The 14,190-nt window shown below is 43.0% G+C and overlaps 1 protein-coding gene across 8 annotated transcripts in view; it reads left to right on the top strand.

Moving 5' to 3' along the window:
- The window catches only part of SPATA13 (spermatogenesis associated 13), a 337,287-nt gene that overhangs the window by 65,518 nt on the left and 257,579 nt on the right, over positions 1-14,190 (top strand). Inside the window, exons 2-3 of one of the 8 annotated variants that reach the window (XM_053662820.1) lie at positions 721-873; positions 5,646-5,793. The exons of 5 other annotated variants lie outside the window; for them this stretch is intronic. The gene's annotated coding sequence lies outside the window, so the exon portion shown is untranslated. Of the gene's footprint in view, positions 1-720; positions 874-5,645; positions 5,794-10,139; positions 10,398-14,190 lie in introns of those variants that run through there. 2 more of the 8 variants (XM_053662813.1, XM_053662825.1) reach the window with 2 other exon arrangements.

Raw genomic sequence — 14,190 nt, 5'->3', positions numbered from 1 at the left:
ATGAAGAATGTGCAGGAGGCAGTGGAAGATGAGAGGGAGAGCATCCTAGGAAGTGAGAAGAACGTATGCAAAGGCCCTGAGTTGTACAAGAGTATGATGTGTAGAAGACCAGTGTGGCTGTAGCAGAAACTGTGGTATGAAATGAGATTAGAGATATAAACAGGGACCATACGATGATTTTTGGCATGTAGTAAACACTAAAGACATCATAGCTATTATTATCATCCTCATTTCAAACACAAAAAAACTGGGGCTCAGAAAATTTGATTTAAAGTCCCACAGCTAGTAACTGGCTGAGTTAGAATTCAAAATGAGGTATGTCTAGTTCCAGTCTTTCCTCTCTTGATATGTTGGGTTCAGGGGCTGGGCAGCACCAAGGTATTTGCAAACAAGCTAGAATAGGACAGCTGCGAGGTGAGGTGAGAGGCGGGCAACAAGCAAAAGTCCATCTGAGCAGGCATAGTGCCAGCCACAGTGGAGTTTTATCTTTATATTAAGAATATGGGGAAACTGTGGAGAGTGTTAAACAAAGGTAAGGTTAAGGAGGGGGATGGCATGATCCCAGTTTCTCTGAAAAAAAAAAAAAAGTCTGTCTTTGTGATGCAAAATGGATTGAAGAGAAGCCACAGATAGGGAGAAATAGAAAGTTTCTGGTCTGAATTTCTCATTTGAGGCTTTGGCTGAACTTCCTTTGCTGACCTGGTTGCTGGTTGTTCTCAGGGCGCCTTGTCTAGAAGTCTGAGTTGATAATCCTGACTTGAGACTCAGAAAGATGCACAGACATCTAACGACTCTGATTCTGGGGGATTTCTGAGGGCCATTCCTACGGAGCACCATGTTTAGTCCTTCCTGATCCCTGCTTTTGACTCGCAGGTGAGGATATGTTTTTTTGAGTAATAGGCCAATCTAAATTAGAACCCCTTTTACTACCAAAGGTTCTCTTTGCCAAACAACAATCACCTATCTTCTTTGACTGCACACATGTCAGAACAGAAGTATCTAGAATAAGAGCCTTAAAACACACCCCGATATATTCTATTACTATAAACAAACAACTTGGGACATCACAACAAATTAAAAAGTTTCCTGCCATAGAATGAGTGGATTGTGAAGGGATGGGTAAGGTTCCAGCGATTGATTAGAAATTAAAACAAAAGATTAGACATGCTGCTTGATGTTAACCACTTGCCACTCTCACATACCTCATTGCTTCAAAATGAATAAAATGCCCCAAAGGTGCATCCTCACCCTATACACACCCCCTAAGGGAGAGGACTGGGGAGTCAGGGTTGTGTGGAAATTTGCCTGTGGGAGCCTGTGCCCAGTCAGGCTCTGGACTCCATTAGCTCTGACAGGCCATGTGTCATTTCAGAAGGTAACTCCCCTTAAATTTGTAGTTACTATTGAGATTTAGTGCACGATCTGCATGTCACAGAGTATCAGTTATACTGCCAGGGAGGCAGCATCCCAGTACCTCACCCATGACACTGCGGAGCCAGTCACCTTCTTTTGGGTTGTGTAGAGTTCAGAGTCCACAGCACGTGCTAATTTTGCACTTTACGTCATGTTCTTTTGGGTCACTCTTTAATTGTTTTATTTAAGTTTTGTCTCCTTCAAATATTAAATCAACCTTCTTGGGGACTGTAAAACCAGCTCCAACACACTTCTTATTTTCTTCTCATTTCCTAGAAATATAGTTGGCTCCTGGTAATTTTTCAAAAGCTCATTTTTGTCATTTCAAGTATTCTGTCAGCCTTATAAGTAAAGCAGAAAAAGTTCTACATGAATATAAATAGGTTTTGCTTCATTCATTCATTCAAGCATTTCTTTTCTGCCTATTTTGTTCTTGGTGCTGTGCTAAGTATTAAGGATATAAAGATGAGTTAAAATGTTAGCATTACTCTCAGAAAACTCCATTTTTTTTTGCCCTTGGACTGATGGACACAATCATTTGACTCATCTGGAGTACATCTGTCCAAGCAAGTCACAGAGCAGACACCACCACTTATTTTCCCCCACAAAGTGAAGCGATGCATTAATCATGCAAAGTTCACCAATAGTCAGTACAAGGCCCTTCTCTGGTTTTGTTTTATTTTATTCTTTTGTCCACTTCATGCCCACTCTCCGTTCCCACTAGCCCTTCTAGCCTGACCTGTCAGCACCTACTCCAGGTACTCTTGTTAAATGGACGTAGATGTTTTAAATTTACCTCAGTGGTATTTTGCTGTAGCCCTTGTCCTGTTTCTTAACTTTTGAAAACTGGCACATTGTGTGTGAGAACAATGGGCAATGCTGATGGCACTTCTAGCCAATTCCTGTCAGCTTCACAGTCTTCTGTCAGATACAGCTGCCTCTGTCCCCACCCATCCTGCTGAGTTAAACCCCAGGCTGCCTGCCATCTTGCACACCCACAAGGATGCTGCAATAAGTGGCCTGGGCCTTGTTTCTTGGCATTGGGGCTCTCTGGGAATCTATTTCCACGAGTGGGATTTGTGGGTCACAGGTCATACACTTGCTCCCCTAATTTCACCAGGTGCTGCATATTGCTCTCAATGGCCACACCATTTGCACCCATAGAAACCCTGAACCCTCTTCATACCCAATAGATTGTATCTAGAATAATAGCAGTCATAATGTCTACTGCCAGTGGTTGGACATCTGCTATCTGGCGAGCTCTATGCTAATTGCTTCATGTGCAGGATCCCCCCAAAACCCCTTACATTTTACAAGGCATATTTCAGTATTTCACAGACAGGGGAGAACACTGAGATTCAGAAAGGGTGACTTTCTCATCCAGGTGAACCCAGCTCTCCTGTAGCAGAGGGAGGATTGGAAATGATATCAGTCACTGGTGCAGAACTCACTGTGACTTGAAAAACATGTGGTAGCAAATGTGCTAGGTTTGTTTTACCAAAATAGCATAATTAGCTGTGACAGGGGAGGGTGACCTTGGTCGGAAGTCACCTTGAGTAGGTAGGTAGTCCTTTGAAGGGTTTGGCCCAGCATAACCATCTGCTCAGAGAGCCAGGGAATTTTCATACACAACTGTCAAGGAAACAAAAATGCAATCTTTGCATCATTACCACCACAGCAATAGAACTAACACTTGCAAGTAGCCTCAGGGCCAAAGGGCTATCTTCTCTGAGACCTCTTTAATTTTTAAGATTAGTATTATTATACAATTTCTTATCTCTGGGAATCTGAATATGATGGGAATGATTCAGAGTATAAGTCTAAATGTTTCATGGTTGGAGTAGCCCAAGCCTTCTAATGCAGACTATAAATGATAGCTTCCTCTTGAGGGTGAAAACTCATTTCCTTAATGAAAAACTTTTATAGGTGTAGAGATGGATGAGGCACTCTCTCTAGCCTTGAGGTGCCTACAATCTAAGGAGAGAAAGGCATCCATAAACCCTGGGGGACCCATTTGGTTCTGTACCAGCTAATGGAGCGCTTCTAGGGAAGAACAGAAATAGGTCCTATTTCTATTGTGGGTGACAGTAGCCCCTGAATCTAATGAAGGGTGCTGTGCCTAGGTGCCAACCTCAGCTCTGCCTCAAAGCAAATTGCAAATAAGCTGGTGGGTCATAGAAGGTAAGGCTGGCTTAGGTCATCAGGGAGTGCAGGGACTCCAGCCTGGCAGGGGGAATGGTAAACTGTGTGCTGGCAGGTAGGTGGAATTCCGTTAGGTTTCCCTAAATGTCAGTCTTGCATCATTTGCTCAGGGAATAATACAGATGTCAGGGGAGCTCACTTTGTAACATTAATCAGAGCTGATTCAAACATTGCCTTCTTCTGCTCTGCCCTGCAAGGTTACTTGGGAAATCAGAAGGGACTCACTTTTCAGACAGAAAAACTCCACTTACTGGTTTAAAATAGTACTGTGTTTAGCCAAATGATGATTCCACTAATTCCACTTGCTCCTTTAGAATGATTCAGTCCTGACTGCTCGTTTTCTACCTGCGCCCTCCCTTGTCCCTGGGCCAACAATCCCCAACTAGAGGTGAAGGTGCTTTTCTGACATTTTCCTTGAAGCAGGGCATGGGTCCAATCAAGTATTTTACAGGTTCCTTTTTAAAAATTATTTTTATTTTTATCTTTATAGAGAGGGGAAGGAAAGGAGAGAGGGAGAGAAACATTAATGTGTGGTTGTATCTAGCACATACCCTACTGGGGACCTGGTCTGCAACCCTGGCATGTGCCCCAACTGGGAATTGAACCAGCAACCCTTTGGTTTGCAGGCCTGTGCTCAATCCATTGAGCTACACCAGCCAGGGCCCACAGGTTTCTGCAACATGGATTTATTGTGCATCTTGTATCATGCCCAGCCCCTGTGTTACTGTGGCCAAATATTAAAGTTTTTTTTTAATTTCAGTTAAACCAGCATTTTCTGAGCCTTTTCCTCCTGCTCCTCCTGCTCCTTGGAAAGAGGAAGGTGGTGGGGGTAGAGGGAGGGAGGGATGGAGAGAGTGGGAGAGAGGATGGGGAGAGTGTGGGAAGAACCGACCGTGTTTAGAATTGTAATGAGCTCCCAAACCTATTCCTAATTATCTTCTATAACTTAGCAACATAGTACCTGAGAGAAGCAAGGAGAGGAGAAATTTAAATTCATTGGTAAATGTGGGTGGAAAGGGGACTAGGACCCCTAGTGCCTCAGGCACAGTGAGAGGACTCATTTGCTAGGTGGGAAAGGTTATGTGATTGAAGTTCTGCTTCTTTTGAGAAATAAGGGAGGGTGGGAGAGCTGGGCCCACATGAGACAGAAGTTGCTTGTGATGATGCTTTAGGATTGGTAGTGTGCCCAGGAAGGGGAATCTGAACGCTGCACTATTTTCTTCTAAATTTGCACAGTCATGGGCAGCGAATAACGAATTCCAGGGAACTAAGCACTTTCTGCACCCTGACTCAGTTCTCACCCTCTGAGTACAACATGGTATTCCTTTCAAAATGTCAGGGAAACTTTGCTGTGTTATTTTTCTTATGGGAAGAAATATACTTTACAGTTCTTGAGCTGGAGTTGAATTTCCAATAAGTGCCCTAGGCCCATCTGGGGAGTCTCCAGAGCTACACCACAGGCTCCGAGAGCCCGAGAGGGAAATGGCAGCCAATGGAACAGTTGACAGAGCCAAGGTTCAAATGGCTTTGATTGCTGATCCGAAATCAAGGAGACATGTAACAGCACGGATCTCCATTTGAAAATTCAAATATAGGTCAGAGGAAGCCTATCTAGCTTGACAACAATTTATGAAAAAAAGATTTAGGAATTTTGTTGAATCATGAACTAAGTGTTAAACCCAAAATGATTGGTGATAAACACCTGACTCAATCTCATGTACTTTCAGGAGCATGGGCTTCAGGTCAAGGGGAGACTCTTTTTTTTCTTTTAGTGTTGATCAGGAAACCCTCATGCAGAAGGCAAAATCCAACTCTGTGTCTGCTTTTAATGTCAACACTGACTGACTTGAGACTGCAAGGGAAGAAGTGGCTATAATGTGAAGAACCCTGCAGGAATGAGGAGTGTTTGGCCCAAACAAGGAAGCCAGAAGAACACTACATTCAAAAGGGATGGTCCCCATTGGCAATAATGTGCCTTTTGTAGATGTTGAATTTGCTCTTCCCTGACCTTTTATTTATTCTCTTCCAAGTGGACCAGCTAGCTCCCTTTGCAGGGAGAGCTTCCTCCTCCATTCTGCAGGATTGTGCTGGGCACTGACCAACCAGCTGCTTACAAAGTGGAAGCACAGGTGGAACTGGCCTTTCTGTGGGAACATCAGCCTTCATGATCCTGCCCAGGTGAGGTGCAGCACCATTTAGGGCCCAGTGTGTTTCTGACTCTTTGGTGTTACCAAGTCATAGGGCACTGTTAATATTGCAGAGCATTTTAACCAGTTGGCAGCCGCATAGGAAACAAACTCTACAACAGCAAAGAAAGCTCTGGGCTAGAGGAACATTGTTACTAAGGTCCAGAGCAGACAAGTTTGACTATGAGGAGTAGTAGGAAAAGGTCAGATGGCAGAAAGCCTTAAATGTTATGAGTGAGTTTGATTTCTCTTCAGTAGTCAAGAAGTAGGATTGTCAGATTTGAGAAATAAAATATAATGCCCAGTTAAATTTGAACTTTAGATAAACAACAAATAATTTTTAGTATAAATATGCCCTAACTATTGCATGGGACAGAGCCATATTAAAAAATTTATTTACTGCTTATTTGAAATTCAAATATAACTGGACATCCGGTACTTTTTATCTGGTAACTAATGCAAGAGGAAGTCACTCAAATTTTATAACAGGGAGTCTTCTGTGTCAAGTTTTGGAAAGAGTCACCTGGCTGCTGTGTAACAGCTGAATTAGAGGAGGAAGACACAAGAATAAGGGTCAGGAAAGGAAAATGCTCTATATTCTTCTCAGTATTTCACTCCTGACACCAGATGTAAAGAGAAAGGGGCTTCTCTAACACCAGATGGGGGTCCTACAATTTCCCTCAATGCAGAGAGTATCTACCTGGAGAGGGTATCAGATACCTCAGGTTGTGGACTCAGTCCACCAGAATTCATCACCTTCAGATACCAATGTCAAGCCCACATTACAACTGCTGTCTCTGAGTGACCAAGTATAAATTGGAGCTCTGTTACCATAGCCCCCTCCTTGAGTTCAATAATTTGTTAGAATGGCTCATAGAACTCAGGCAAACAGTTTACTTACTAGATTGCCAGTTTATTGTAATAGAATATAACTCAGAATCATCCAAACGGGAGAGGTGCACCAGACAGGGTGTGAGGGAAGAGTTAAGAAGTCCCAGGCCACCTCCGGATGTGCCATCCTTCCAGCACCTCCACATGTTTGCCAACCTAGAAGCTCTCTGAGCCCCTTTAGTCAGGTTTTTTTAAATAGAGGCTTCATTACATGATAGACAAGATTGAATAAATCCTTGGCCATTGGTGATTAACTCTACTCCAGACCCTCTCCCCTCCTCACAGGTCAGAAGGTGGGGGCTGAAAGTTCAAACCCTCTAATCATGCGGTTGGTTCCCCTGGCAACTAGGTCCCTTCCTGCAGCTACTCAGGGGCTTTCCAAAAATGGCCTCACTAACATAAACTCAGATCGAAAGCGCTTCTTATATAATAAATAACCAAACACTCGTTTTATCCTTATTACTCTGGAGTTATTTCAGGAACTGTGGAACAAAGAAATATATTGTGGAAAAATATTGTAATAACAGATATTCCCATCAGTCTTATCACTTAGGAAATTACAGAGTTTTAGGACTTCTGTGCCACATTGGCATGTTTCACATGGCCCATGTGGAACCGTGGGCACAGACAAAAATATATATTATTTTGTGTTATTATAAATTGCAATATCACTGGCTGTTAATTGGAACATGATGCATCTTTTCAAACCTGATGGTGTAAAAGGACTTCAGTTGACATTATAGTAAAAAAACACAAAAGAATGGATGGGTTTTAAAAAAAGAATGGATATATAGATTCAAGAGGCAAGCTCAATGGTTCAGTCAACAGGACTTGGTGACTGGTTAGAAGTAATTCAGAGAAGGAGGCAAAGGAGCATGGTGGTAGCAAGGATGAGTTCAAGGTTTAGAACTAGCAGCCTGGAGAAGAACCAAGACAAAGCATGATGTAAAGAAAGAAGGTGGAATTTTGAATTCTCTTGAAGACCTCATGGTAGACACCAAGTGGAAAGTTTCAGCAAGCAGGAGCTGTAGAACTAAATTCTAGAAGAGAGGATGGTTGGAGCTGTTGGTTAATTAGCCTCTGGATTGTGGACAGCTGAAGCAAGTTGAAGGGTGCAGCAGAGCTCTCCAAGGGAGGGAGCATAGCTAGGTTGAATAGAGAGCAGCCCAGGGCAAGGAGAAAGCACATCTACTGCACAATAAAAATTCTAGTCTCTGATCTGAGCTAACAAGTGAGTCTAATTTCCCTATGGCTCAAATGTTTTCTGTATATTTTCAATAATGACAAAAAACCAATATGGAGAAACAGTGACAGTTGCTGGAACAGGGTCTCCTCTATGGACACAGTGGGGCAAGGGCCTCTTAAATCTCTCTGTGCCCACAAAAGCTTTCTCTCTGAGGCTTGCACTGATACTCCAAAGATCACCAGTGAAATTTACCCATGCAGTGGGCCCCCAAGCATGTCAGCCTATATCTGGGGGGAAGGGGAGGACTGGGCACCTAGAGACAGGAGGCCTAGGTCCTTTCAGTCCTGGCATGAGTCCTGCACCAGAGCCCTGCTCCCTGTCCCTGCAGTTATGCAAAGCTTTTCAGCCAACTGCTGATCAGCCCATTGCACCTCCACCTCTACCCCCAGGAACAGTGTTTGGAACCACAGTTGGTAAATCATGTGCTTTGGTTTACTGTCAGTCAGAGACTCTGGGAGAAAATAGATTGTGAGTGACCCTTAGCCATGGACAGCATCCAGGGATTTAAAAGTAGTTTAATTTCTTGGAATCGTAATGAAATCCTGAAGGTTTCTGGCTCCAGTTCAGGTGAAAAATCTTTGGGTTTTTGAAATTCCAACAGTGTGTCAAAGATTTTAAGTGCATGATTCTGTATTAAAGTCAATAAACAGCAGGACAAAATGAGGCATTCTATAAGAGAATCCAGCAGTACCCCTGCCCACCATCTTTCATCCCTCACCCACACACTCCTCTAGGTCTTGGGGCCTGGGGAGGCCTGTGGGCACCCTGTGAAGCCCTTTGACCTCCCACTTGGCAAATCTCCCACCCAGCCTGGCATCCTGAGAACCACCAGGGCTCCTCCCCTCCCCAGGAGCTGCTGCTGGTGACTCAGCTGAGGTATGGCTGGTGTGCAGCCCCTTAGAGGTGCACTCACACATCCAGCCCCTCAAGGTTCAGGCCTTTCTCCAGCTTCTCTCCTGGCTCCCTTTGCCCAACCACATTTAATAATAATTTTATAATGTCTCTAGAACCATGTTTGACCCTCCAGTTTGTGAATTAGTCAAATGCCTGAGATTGAGATGCCTAGGATCACACATTTCTAACCTTTGGTCTTACTTCATTAAGTGAAGATTGTCATATGCAAGCTTATGCTGAGACATGGTCCCGGGAGACTGGGAACTAGCAGATGTAAAATGGTGTAGCACTGGATCCTCAATTGAGGTAGATGGTGTTTTTATTTTACAGATGAGGATGGAGGCTAAGAGCTTATGAAATTTATCAAGGTCATGCGACTGCTAATTGTCTAACTTGGGGTGAGAACCTAAAGCCAGATGACTCACGCTCTGAACTTGATCACACTCCAGGCTCCCACATGGAGCTCCAGTTTTATTTTTCTTCCCCTGGAGATAAAAATGCATATGAAACTGAGAGTATAACTCTGCACATTTACTGTTTTTTCCTTCTACATGATGCATTAGTAACAAATATTGGTTGTTGGGTCAACAGCCTAGAAGACAAAATCTGAATACTATCCTAGCAGGTGGCAGCTGTACTTACTTATTGTTTTTAATAGACTTTAGTTTTTTAGAGCAGATCTAGGTTTACAAAAATTGAGTGAAAAGTAAATAAATTTCCCATATACTACTTCCCCTGTTACATATTCTCCCCCGTTATCCTGTGCCAGAGTAGTACATATGTTGCATGAATGAACCTACACTGACATATCATAATCACCCAAAGCCCATAGTTTACACCAAAGTTCATTCATGGTGAGGTACATTCTGTGGGTCTGCACAAACATATAATGACATGTATCCATCATTACAGTATCATGAAAGCAGTTTCACTGCTCTAAAGTTCTGTGCTCCACTTATTCCTCCCTCTTTCCCTCTAACCCTTAACAAGTACTGTCTCCATAGTTTTGCCTTTTTCAGAATGTCATACAGTTAGAATCATACAGTAGGTAGCTTTCCAGGTTGGCTTCTTTCACTTATTTACATGCATTGAAGTTTCTCCAGTCTGGTTGGAGAATTGGGCTGTGGGAGAGGCCAGGTCTCTGTATGAAGAGATAGGCTTGAGCAGGAGGAATTTCTCAAAAAGAAAAAGTGAAAAAAAGTCACTCTGGCCTCCTCCCCACCCAGATGTGCGGTGCTCCCAAGGTGGTGCAGAAGGCCCTGTGCACACTCCAGTGGCCATGGGAAGAGTTTGGCTCCTGAACCTGAGGAACCAGAGGCAGCCTGACTGAGCACAAGCATGTACTCCTGCAACTTGGGGAGACTGCGCTCTGCAGGCCTTGAGCCTACACCGAAACCTGTGGAATCTGAGGGACCAGAGGCTGATGAGGAACTGGGCTGGAGGCTGAGTGCAGATCAGGAAAGGAGAAAAGCCAAACCAATTGCCCCTCATCCTGCTGCAGCTAGGAAGACCAACAAAACTGGTTTGGCCAGTTTGGAGACAGCAAGAGGCTTTTTAAAAAATAAGTAATTCTTTTTTTTAAATTTATTATTATTTTTTTTAATTTTTCAACTCCTTTTTCCTCTCTTTCCTTCTTGATTTATTCCTTCTTTCTTTTTTTTCCATTTCATCTTTTATTCCCTTCTTCCTTCCATTTTTTTTTTAATTCCCCCAAGTGAGACAAAAAAAACCTGGAACTGTGAAAAGACGAGAGTTGGACCCAAAGAAGGGTCATCCCAACAGCTGACATAGTGAGACCAATTTCACTTTGCCACTACAGAGAACCTTCAAGTTATTGCATATTTGTACTAATTTTTTATTATTCTTACTTTTTTATTTTATTAGTATTTTTGTATTCCTCTGCTTTCTGTTTGGTCTTCTTTGCTTGGCTGGTTAAATTGCATTGTTTGACTAGTTTCCCTTCTTCTCTCTTTCATACTGTATTGTTAATTTACTGTCTTTCACTTCACTTATGTTCCATTAACACACTACTCAAGGTTCTATACTTCCTATTCTTGTTATCCAGATCACATAGATTCTGTCATATGATTCTTGCTTCATTATTATTGTAAATAATAGCTGTTCCATACAATTGTAAATATTACACAGCACCCCTTCCACATCTTAGCACACTTCAGAGTTTCCCGAACTCTATTACTGTTGTGGTTAACTCTGTTCTCTCACGCACTACACCTATTTTTTATCCTTTACTCTTACCTTACCTCAGAATCTGACCTCCCACAGCTCACTGCTTTCTAGATCCAACTCACAATCCTTCTCTCCCCAACAACAGGGAAGGATTATTTTCCCTCTTATCTTCTCTCCACCCTTTCTAAAAAGTGGCTAGTTGGGTGGAATATCACAATTAACACTACACATAGCCAAAGGATCTCCTACCCGTTCTCTACAGGCTGATACATAAATACCATAGAATACTCTCTTACTGCCTTAAACCATTTTGCCTTCCCCCTCCAACTGATCACAAAAAAGAGTAGGTGGAAGCTGTAAACACCAGGATACGTGCTGGAAGAGGAAACCCACCAACAAAGGAACCACCAATAGATAACAGTAGAAGAAGGTGAAGGAGGGAGTGAAAGCCACACTAACCTCAATCCAGGACCTATCTGGAAATACAACTAAATAGTGGAGAAATTACCCAGAACAAACAACTGGACAAGAGCAAGAGAGAATCCTCAAAACCTTGTATACATGGAAAAAACAGCTTCAACACAACCTGCCCACACCAGCACAACAAAATACAAGAGGTGGTGGACAGAGTGACTGTCAGTTAACTGGATGGTAGGAAGGACCCACCAAAGAAAGACCCAACAACAATCAAAACCCAAAGACAAACACAGAGCCAATTTAAATGACAACCCAAGACCAGTGAGCTCGGAAGATGAAGGAAACGGCACCACTGACTCTCACAGGTATTCTACCATAGAAGTTCACACCACAAACCCAGGGAGTCAGAACAGATCAATGCTTAAAGAAGCTGAGGCAAACAAGAAGAGTCTCACAAACAATGGGAGAGAAAGAAACAATCCCCAAATGAAAGGAAAGAAGGAAGCCTCAGAAAAAATGCTACCTGAAATAGAGGCAACTCAACTATCAGATATTGAGTTCAAAGCAATAGTTATCAGGAAACTCAATGAGCTCACAGAGAATTACCAGAAACTACAGGGAAACTACAATGAGCTCACTGAAACTATATCAACATGAAAAAGTAAATAGAAACTATCAACAAGGGCCAAGAGAAAATGAAGAATACAATTTCTGAACTTCATAACACAGTAGAGGACTTCCACCAAGATGGAGGCATAGGTGGATATGTCGTGCCTTCTCACACAACCAAGTTTAGAGACAACTAAATATTAGCAAAAGAAAATACAGCCAGAACACAGAAAATTGAACTTTTCGGAAGTCTGTTAACAACAAATTCTTCAGCCTGACCAGTAAGGAGCGAAACCAGCAGCTGGTGGAGCGGGATTGCACAGGAAAACTCAATCAAACGGACTCAGGTGCGCGGAATCCAGGCGCGTGGTATCCAGGCGCAGGGTTGTACCTAGTGAGCGACCAAGCGAGCGACCAAAGGGGAAACCGAGAGAGCAAGGCTGCGGGTTGACTGTGATCAATCGTGCATTTGTGCGTGGATAGACAAGTAAGGGAGTGATTGGACCGGAACCCAGTGGGTCCCCACGGCAAGCAGCAGGGAGGGCGCCGCCATTTCCCTGCTCTGACCCCACCTCCACATACAGCGTCATAACCCAGCAACTTTGAGTGGCCTGGCCCTGGTGAACCACCTAAGGCGCTGCTCCTCACCCAGCTGTGAGAAACAGCAGAAGGGGTCGCCATTTCCATGCTCTGACCACGCCCCCACATACAGCTTCACAACCCAGCGACCTGGGAGTCCAAGGCACCACCCCTCACACTTAAAGGGCACTAACAGACCAAAAATGGCTCAAGAAGATCTCAAAGCCCCAGAGCCTATAAATCTAAGTGATGAAGAAATACCAAAACTCTCAGACACACAGTTTAAAACACTAGTGATCAGGATCCTCACAGAATTGGTTGATTATAGCCACAAATTAGACAAATATATGAAGGTGAAACTAATTGAAATGAATGGAATTGCACAGGACACCAATAGCAATGAAAAGGAAACTGGGACTCAAATCAATGGAGTGGACCAGAAGAAAGCAAATAATGGCCAAACAAAAAAGAGTCAAGAAGCAAGAATTAAAAAAAATGAGGAGAGTCTTAGGAACCTCCAGGACATCTTTAAACGCTCCAACATCCGAATTATAGGGGTACCAGAAGGGGGAAAGGCACAGCCACCAGTGGAAAACTTATTTGAACAAATAATAAAGGAGAATTTCCCCAATCTGGCAAAGAAAATACACTTCCAGGAAATCCAGGAAGCTCAGAGAGTACCAAAGAAGTTGGACCCAAGAAGCAACACACCAAGGCACATCATCATTACATTAGCCAAAATTAAAATGAAGGAGAGAATCCTAGAAACAGCAAGAGCTAAGGGGACAGTCACCTACAAAGGAGTCCCCATCAGACTGTCAGCGGATTTCTCAAAAGAGACCTTACAGGCAAGAAGGGGCTGAAAAGAGGTATTCCAAGTCATGAAATCCAAAGACCTACATCCAAGATTGCTCTATCCAGCAAAACTTTCATTTAGAATGGAAGGACAGGTAAAGTGCTTCTCAGATAAGATCAAATTGAAGGAGTTCATCATCGCAAAGCCCTTATTATATGAAATGTTAAAGGGACTTATCTAAGAAAAAGAAGTTAAAGAAACATGAACAGTAAAAGGACAACAAACTCACAGTTATTAACAACCATACCTAAAACAAAAGCAAACTAAAAGGACAGCTAGATCAGGAGTGGAAACATAGAAATGAAGATCTCAAGGAGGGTTAGCAACAGGGGAGTGGGAGGAGGGGAAGGAGGGAGAAAGTACAGAAAATAAGTAGCATAAACAGTAGATAGAAAATAGATGGGGGGGCAAGAATAGCATGGGAAATATAGAATCTAAAGGACTTGAGACACATGGTCATAAACTAAAGGGGGAGTAATGGTGGGGATGGGGGGAGGGTGGAGGGGAATGAAGGGGGGAATAGAACAACTGTAACAGCATAATCAATAAAAAAGAATTAAAAAAAAAGAACACAGTAGAAAGAATCCAAAGCATGCTCAATGAAGCAGAAGATTGAATCAGTGAGCTGGAGGACAAGGTAGAAAAAAACACCCAGAAAGAGCAAGAAAAGGAAAAGAGACTCAGAAAAAAATGAAGAGGGATTAAGGAAA

Source organism: Artibeus jamaicensis, unplaced genomic scaffold, assembly GCF_021234435.1.
Source record: "Artibeus jamaicensis isolate MK-2021 breed Jamaican fruit bat unplaced genomic scaffold, CSHL_Jam_final contig_1028, whole genome shotgun sequence".
Taxonomy (NCBI): Eukaryota; Metazoa; Chordata; class Mammalia; order Chiroptera; family Phyllostomidae; genus Artibeus; species Artibeus jamaicensis.
The sequence above is the reverse complement of the archived record's forward strand: the minus strand, read 5'-3'. Positions and strand labels throughout refer to the sequence as shown.